Raw genomic sequence first — 8205 nt, 5'->3', positions numbered from 1 at the left:
CTGTCCGAAGTCTTGTCCCGGCGACCTCCTCCAACCCTCGTCATCTCGACAGGATGGAAGGTGTTTTTTGGTGGTGAAGGAAGAAAGAAGGAAGAATGCTCCGGTTGCCTGAGAATCCCCTAAAGGCTTCGGAGCACGAAGAAGGCAAGAGCACAAGTGCAAGAGAGCGTAAAAAGGGGAACGGACCGATCCGTTCCCCCTTTTATATCTCAAAATTCGAAAACTGCCGCCCGAACGGTTCGCTCGGCGAAGCGTCGCCTCGATCGGCGCAACTGCCAGGCGAATCTCCCGCCGATCGCGCGATGTCAGCGGTTGCCAGGCGTATTTTCCTCGATCTGCGCGGCGACCGAGCGTGCCGCCCGTATGGTTATCATACCCTTCGGAAGTTGTGTGGACACGCGTCCACTCATTTTCCCGTTGGAACGTACTTGAGGTCTAGGTCCGCAAGGGCCACCTCTCGAAAGCTTGCCACATGGCGTCCGCGCCAGCCTTGGCCTCGGTCGCGACGAAGGGCCCATTCGCAGTCTCCGTCCCGTCGGCTACCAACGGGCCCGGGGGCTACTGTCGGTGTATTCAGAACCAGGGGTCCCTAAGTCCCGAGACCAGGCCGGCCATCCACCACATGTCACCACCCTGCAAGGTAAGAAGAAGCTAAGTCCCGGGAGAAGGTGCTCGGGGCCGCCGCCTCTGGTTCCCGAGCACCCTAGTTCCCCGATGATCCGCAGAGCCCAAATACCAAGAAGGAAGTGCTCGGGAGAGAGTGCTCGGGGCTGCACGTGGCAGCCCCCGAGGACTCGGTGCCCCGAAGGTCCCACCGAAGTGCTCGGGAGAGAGTGCTCGGGGCTGCACGTGGCAGCCCCCGAGGACTCGGTGCCCCGAAGGTCCCACCGAAGTGCTCGGGAGAGAGTGCTCGGGGCTGCACGTGGCAGCCCCCGAGGACTCGGTGCCCCGAAGGTCCCACCGAAGTGCTCGGGAGAGAGTGCTCGGGGCTGCACGTGGCAGCCCCCGAGGACTCGGTTCCCCGAAGGTCTCACTCAAGTACTCGGGGGAGAGTGCTCGGGGCTGCACGTGGCAGCCCCCGAGGACTCGGTTCCCCGAAGGTTCGCGCAAGATCATTCGACGACCCGAAGGGTCCCGTCGTCAGGGTGTCATCCAGTCAAAGGCCCAATGCCGCATTTAATAGGCACGCGTGGCCTGACATCCTGATATCCTGACATTCTCAGCTGCCCACGCCCCAGCGTCAGACCCTGCCATGCACTGGCAGGGGGGGGGGGCGTGGGTCCATTAAATGCACGGGTCCCGTCCCGTTTCATCCGGGTGCCTCGGGATAACGTTGCCAAGATCGAAGTGCTCCATCTGCCACCCTGCCATGGCGGAAGAACAAGACAGGGTGGGCGCCCCGGACACATCTGAGGCTGCCCGGCGGGCCCCCTTTATGGCGCCCGAGGGCTTCCACAGTGGCGGGTGGTCGGATGCGCGCCGCATTTCTCCACCGCCCCTGTCACTTCGTCGAGATGAAATGATTACACCTTTCTCCGTGGCACCTTGGCATTCGCATCCCCTCTTTCCCATTCAGGATATGTTGAGGTCGGCGCGCCTATAAAAGGAAAGGATGGAGAACACTAAAAAAGGGAGGACCCCCCGACGAACAAGACCGAAGGAACCGAAAGTGTGTGAAGAAGAGGACGCAGACGCTCGAACCAGCTCAAGCCAAGCTAGAACACGAGAGCCTCAAGCTCTTTGTAAACGGCTCTCCCCTTAGAACCAGATACATCCTTGAAGAATTCCCTTCAAGGATAAATATAGCGCTCACACAGGAGTAGGGTGTTACGCCTCCGTGCGGCCCGAACCTGTCTAAACCCCGGTGCACCCACTTTTTTCTCGCATTAGGGCGATCATCTCCCGCCAGCCATCGTATTTGTTTCCGTTCCCGCTTATTTACCAAACAAGCTTTTCCAGGATCATCCCCCCGGCCGAATCTCTAAAAAGGGGTCTCTCGGGATCCCTGCGACAGGAGTTCACCCTCCGACAATTATTTTGTGTCGTCAAAACAATGTGCTGTGTCACAATTTTGGGCCATATCGGGCCTTGTAAACGTGTTCGGGTCTAAGACCAAGTTGTGGATGCCCCCCTGGTCGCCCAAAACCCTAGCACGTCCCTCTTCATATATCTAGCAGCCGTCGTCATAGACTTTTTGGGTTTTGCTTAGATTAATCTGTCATTGAACAGTTTCGCCGTCGTTCGGTTTGTGAAACCCCAACTCGTGAGCTTAATCATATTTGAAATTTCAGATTGTGTTCTTCTGTGTTCTTGCTTGTGTTCTCGATTCGCTTGCAGGAATTAGCCTTCTTGGCCAGGTCAATCGTACCGCGCGCGGTTGATAACCAACGGAGCAGTGGTGTAGTGATTGCAAGTTTTGCGTTATGTCCTGATCGGAAGCCTTGGATCGTCAACGTCGAGTCTCCACCAATCGACTTACCATTACCTAACGGAAGATCGGGCCTAATCCTCTCATCAACTGGTATCAGATTTTCAGGTTGCTCGCTAGGTAATTTCGTTTTCCCCTTACATTAGTTCTGTTTTCATCACCTAGAGTCTAAAAAAGCCAAAAATATTTCCCTTATCCGCTGTCCTATAACTCTTTGGGCCTTGCAGTTTCGTTTTTGGTCGCGTTGTTGAGTTTGTGTCCATCGTGGTCGAGTCTTGTTGCTGGTCTAGAGTAGTGTTCTTGGTCTTAATTCAATGCATGTGCTATTTGTCGTGCCGCTCTCCCACCACCCCCACCCCTCCTTTACCTACACGACTTGAGGACCATACTTCTTGCATGACCACACATGTTCATACAAGGGGTGCTCATGTCAACCTTTTTCAATAAGCCCTCACCATTTGAACATGCATCGATAGGTGTGGGGATCATCCAGAACTACTCTTGGAGTAAACTAGATACCCCAACCGGCTTCATGCATGACATCATGGACCCGCACGCCAAAAAGTCACAACTACAAAGGTAATCGGTTTATTGTTCTCATATGCAATATGTAGTAAGCACGAAAAGTGCTAAAGTCATCTGCAACAACGATCGATGCTTAAACGATGTAAGCGGTCTACGGTGTCTGGGTTCCTCCTGACCTACCTAGGGGAATTCCACATCTGGGCAGGAGAAATACCCCTAACACCGCACACATCTCATCTCATCCTCACAACTCATCCAACCAACACCAACAACCCATCATTGTGATCATTATGCAAGTAATTAAAGCCTATGCTCACGAACGATGAAACATTTCACCGCTCGACTTCTACCGAGGACATAAGCACTTTCTAAACACTATGAGTAATATTTTAAGTTAGACAGCACCATATTAAACCCAGGAAACAAGGATACAGATCAACAATTAATCAAGACAGGAGAATTAGTGCATCAACATAGGTTCTACCCATCATAAATCCGACATCGACTCGAACTCATGCATAACATAAATAAAGCATATTTTATCACATTAGACACATATGATCCAAGGTACTGAGAGAAATGTGCTTAGATGCTTGCCTTACTGCTCAAGTGACTGCCTAATGCTACCTACGTAACACTCGCAGAATTCTGGTAGATCGATGTTGCCTTCAGCCACGGCCGGGTCACACGCCGTTCTTCACTCACTAAATAAGAACGCGTGCAATGATGAGCATGAATGAAGTGCAACGATGCATGCCACAATATGCATAAGATGAAATACCATAAAAAAATATGCTTTATGATGCATGAAAAATTACTTCCAAAGCTCAAGATCCCTAGAACTTCACTGTAACTCGAAATTGATCAACCAAATCATGCATTCACGCTATGGAAAGCCTAAGAGACTTACCCACGGTGATTGTGGTGGTTGGTGACCGTCGGGTGATGAAGGAAACGAAGGAATTCGCTCGGGAGATGAAGAAATCTAATGTTCCTCGTGCTTCAACCAAAACACCAAGAATTGTCAAAATCGGCTCGAATCCTTCGGGAATGAGCAAACAATTTGGAGGGATGTATAGCTTAGGAGCTAGTGATCGCATGAATACCATATGCGTACCCCGGCTTCACTTCTAGAGGGAGAAATCTGAGAGAGGACTGAGAGAGCTTCAGAGGGGAGAGAGGAGTTGCTGCCCTACTGCCTTGCTACTGTGAGGGAGAGGGAGTACGGGTGAGGGGCAGGTGGGAGAGTGAGGGAAAGATAGAGGAGTGGTTGGCCCACATGTGGGCCCCACATGTTAGAGAAAGGAGTCTATTTTAACTGCGAATTATATTCTTTTCTCTCCCAAATTTCTTTCTCTCATCTGAGTGACTTTAAATGAATTGCACTAGCGTTCCAAAATAAATTGCGTCAAAACCAATCATGGCGCTAATGATGCATAATTAGACTTAATAACGTGATTACGGTTTTGGGACGTGACAAACCTCCCCCCCCCACCCCTTAAAAGGATCTCGTGCCGAGATTCAGTACGAGTCGGGGAAGAGTACGGTGACTCTATGAACCTCGTGGTTTGCGCAGTAATGAAAAGATTCGGGAAATATCATTAGGCCACCCTGTGAGGAATATTGCTAAAGTACACTCACAGGTTTGAGAAGAACTCAAGATAATCGGCACGAAGCCGATCTTCATGCTCCCACGTGGATTCATCCTCGGAGTGATTACTCCATTGAACCTTGAGGAACTTAATAGACTTGCACCGCGTCTTCCGTTCGACTTCATCAAGGATGCGCATTGGATGCTCATGATAATATAGATCCGGTTGCAATTCTTGAATCACCATCTCAATGACTTTGGTCGGGACTCGAAGAATTTCATCAATTGTGAGATATGAAAGATGTTGTGCACGGTGGAGAGGGGTGGAGGTAGCTCTAGTTGGTAAGCCACCTCACAACGCCGACCAATAATCCAAAAAGGGCCAACATAACAGGGTGCTAACTTCCCTTCATCTGAAAATGATGCATTCCTCTGAGAGGAGAGACCTTAAGATAGACAAAATCTCCAATCTTGAACTCCAGCTCATGCTGACGATGGTCAGTATAGCTCTTCTGACGAGACTGAGCTATGAGTAGATGCTGGCGAATGGTTAAGACATGTTCTTCTGCCTCTTTGTCCAAATCCGGGCCTAGAAAAACTCTTTCGCTGGACTCGAACCAATTCAACAGTGTTCGGCATCTTTGGCTATAGAGAGCTTTGAACGGTGACATTTCAATGCTTGCTTGATAACTATTGTTGTTGAAGAATTCCACAAATAGCAAGCAAACTTCCCACTTCTTGCCATACGTGAGAACACAAGCTCATAACCTATCTTCTAAGATTTGATTTACTCTCTCAGTTTGATCGTCAGTTTGGAGGTGATATGTGGTGCTGCGGAAAAGCTCGGTTCCCATAGCTTCATGAAGGCTCCTCTAGAAATGAGAAGTGAACTGAGTGCCTCAATCAGAGATGATCTTCTTCAGAATTCCATGGAGGCAAACAATCCTAGTGAGGTACAATTTTGCATATTGCTTGACTGAATACGTGGTCTTGACAGGAAGGAAATGAGCAGACTTTTTCAATCGGTCCACAATGACCCAAATCGAGTCATAATCTTGAGAAGTCCTCGGCAATCCGGTAATAAAATCCATGCCAATCTCCTCCCACTTCCAGGACGAAATGGGTAAAGGCTGGAGCATATCAGTCGGTTTGAGATGCTTGACCTTGACTCTCCGGCAAACATCGCATTTAGCAACATATCGAGTGATTTCACGCTTCATGCGAGTCCACCAGAATCTGGGCCTGAGGTCCTAGTACAATTTAAGGATTGATGTATAGCAACGAATCATGAGCTTTATCAAGAATCTTCTTCCTCAAAGCATCAACCTTAGGGACCACTAGCTGGCTCCCAAACCACAGAACACCTTGCTCATCTTCAGAGACACATGTGGCCTTGCCTACTTTCATCTTATCTTGGATTCGGGCCATGCCCCGGTCATCCTTTTGAGATGCCTTGATTTCATCCAAGAGGGTGGATTTATTCTCCAAATTTGCAAGAAACCCCTCCGGAACCATCTCAATTCCAGGCCTTCTGAAATCATCACAAAGCGTGGCATTTCCGGATGAAACCCTAAGGTAATTGCACTGAGCCTTCCGACTCAAGGCATCAGTGACAACATTTTCCTTACCAGGATGATAATGCACTTCCAACTCATAGTCCTTGATCAATTCAAACCATCTCCTTTGCCTCATGTTGAGATCGGCTTGTGTGAAAATATACTTGAGGCTCTTGCGGTCAGTATAGATGTTGCACACATTTTTGAGGAGATAGTGGCACCAAATCTTCAGGGAGTGTACTACGGCTGCAAGTTCTAGATCATGTGTGGGATAATTTTCCTCATGTGGCTTCAATTGGCGTGAAGCTTAGGCGACAACACGTCCTTCTTGCATGAGAACACAACCGAGCCCGATACGAGAGGCATCACAATAGACATCGAAGCTCTTGTGAACATTCGGTTGTGCTAGAATTGGCGCCATGGTGAGACGACACTTCAAAGTTTGTAAAGCTGTTTCACACTCCTCGGACGACTCGAACTTGACATTCTTCTTTAACAATTCGGTCATGGTCTTGGCAAACTTAGAGAAGTTCTCGATGAACCGGCGGTAATAACCCGCAAGTCCAAGAAAACTTTTAATGTCAGTGACACTTTTGAGCTGCACTCAATTGAGTACATCTTGCATCTTTCTCGGGTCAACTGCAATTCCGTTCTCTGACAAAACATGACCTAGAAAAACAAAATTTTGGCTAAAATGCTTGAGTTAGCCAAAGCTTCTGTCGGTGATATGGGATCCGGGGGTCCCCGAGTCCCGAGGCCAGGATAGCACAGGTGCCACATGGCGCCTTTCCTTGGGGCCCACCTCCCCGAGGGCCCGAGAAAAGCTAGGTCCGGGAGGGGGTGATCGGGGCCAAGAACAGTTGGTCCCCGAGTACCCAGAGTTCCCCGATGACCCGAGAAGAGCCAGATTCGGGATGGGGTGCTCGGGGCCAGGAACAGTTGGTCCCCGAGTACCCAGAGTTCCCCGAGGACCCGAGAAGAGCCAGGCCCGGGAGGGGGTGCTCGGAGCCAAGAACAGTTGGTCCCCGAGTACCCAGAGTTCTCTGAGGACCCGAGAAGCCCCTTGCCGGTGGACCCCACAAGGACTCTACGATGAGGTGTTGAACGGTGGGAGGCCCAATGCTGCATTTAAGGGGAAGCGTGGCCGGTCACATCCAACCACTCCCCCCCACGCCTGTCGTACTGAGTACGTCAGTCCCTGCCACCGCCTGGCAGGAAGGCGTGGGAACAATTAATGCGATGAGTCCCATCGCATGTCCCCTCGCGGGGCCCATAAAGGAAGACGGCTTGAAGATATCTTCGATGGGCTCGAGACGTATCGCCTATCGCCCCGTTGCTTCTGATCGTGTCAGACCTACTCCGACCGGACGGGCATGAGAGGATACTCAGTGGCTAGCCGGTGGCCCCCCTGCACATGTTAAAGTTGGGGCATAAAGACCGACGGGACCATCCGAGGGACGTATTTTCAACCCCTGTAACATCAAACTGTAGACCCATGATGGTTGTTTTTAATTTATGGTTTATGGGAACTTGTGCCCTCATTCTGGGCACGCCCTGGAGGGCCTCCCCCCGGTAGGATAAAAGGGGGGAGCACTTCGTAGAAAGACAAGGCGAAGTGAAGTTCAAGCCAACAAGCCAATTTGAAGACCGAAGCTCAAGACTTGATAGATAGACCAAAAACCTTGTAACACAGAGATCCAGAGAAAAGGCATTTCAAGAGCATTAATAACACACCAGACACACATGAGTAGGGTATTACGCCTCCGTGCGGCCTGAACCTGTCTAAATCCCTTGTGCATTTACTCCTACTAGCTGACGATCATTCGTCCCGCCTAAGTCCCATACATTCGCATTAACCCCACGTACGAGGTAGATCCAGAATCAGTCCCCCGGTCGAATCTCAAAGGGGGGTCCCTCAGGATCCCCGCTTGCGGTGTTCATCCACCGACAGCTTCAAATGTTAGTTTTGAGAATTCAAATAAAACACTTCAAGAGAAATTTGATTGGTTAGATAAAGTCCATAAAACTCTTGAAGTTGAGTTTGAAATTGTCAATAATAACACCTCCATCTCTAATGATGCATATTGCTCTACTGTCTCAAGTAA

The sequence above is a fragment of the Phragmites australis genome, chromosome 21 (genome assembly GCF_958298935.1).
Source record: "Phragmites australis chromosome 21, lpPhrAust1.1, whole genome shotgun sequence".
In the NCBI taxonomy this organism is placed as follows: Eukaryota; Viridiplantae; Streptophyta; class Magnoliopsida; order Poales; family Poaceae; genus Phragmites; species Phragmites australis.
Note: the sequence above shows the minus strand (reverse complement) of the source record.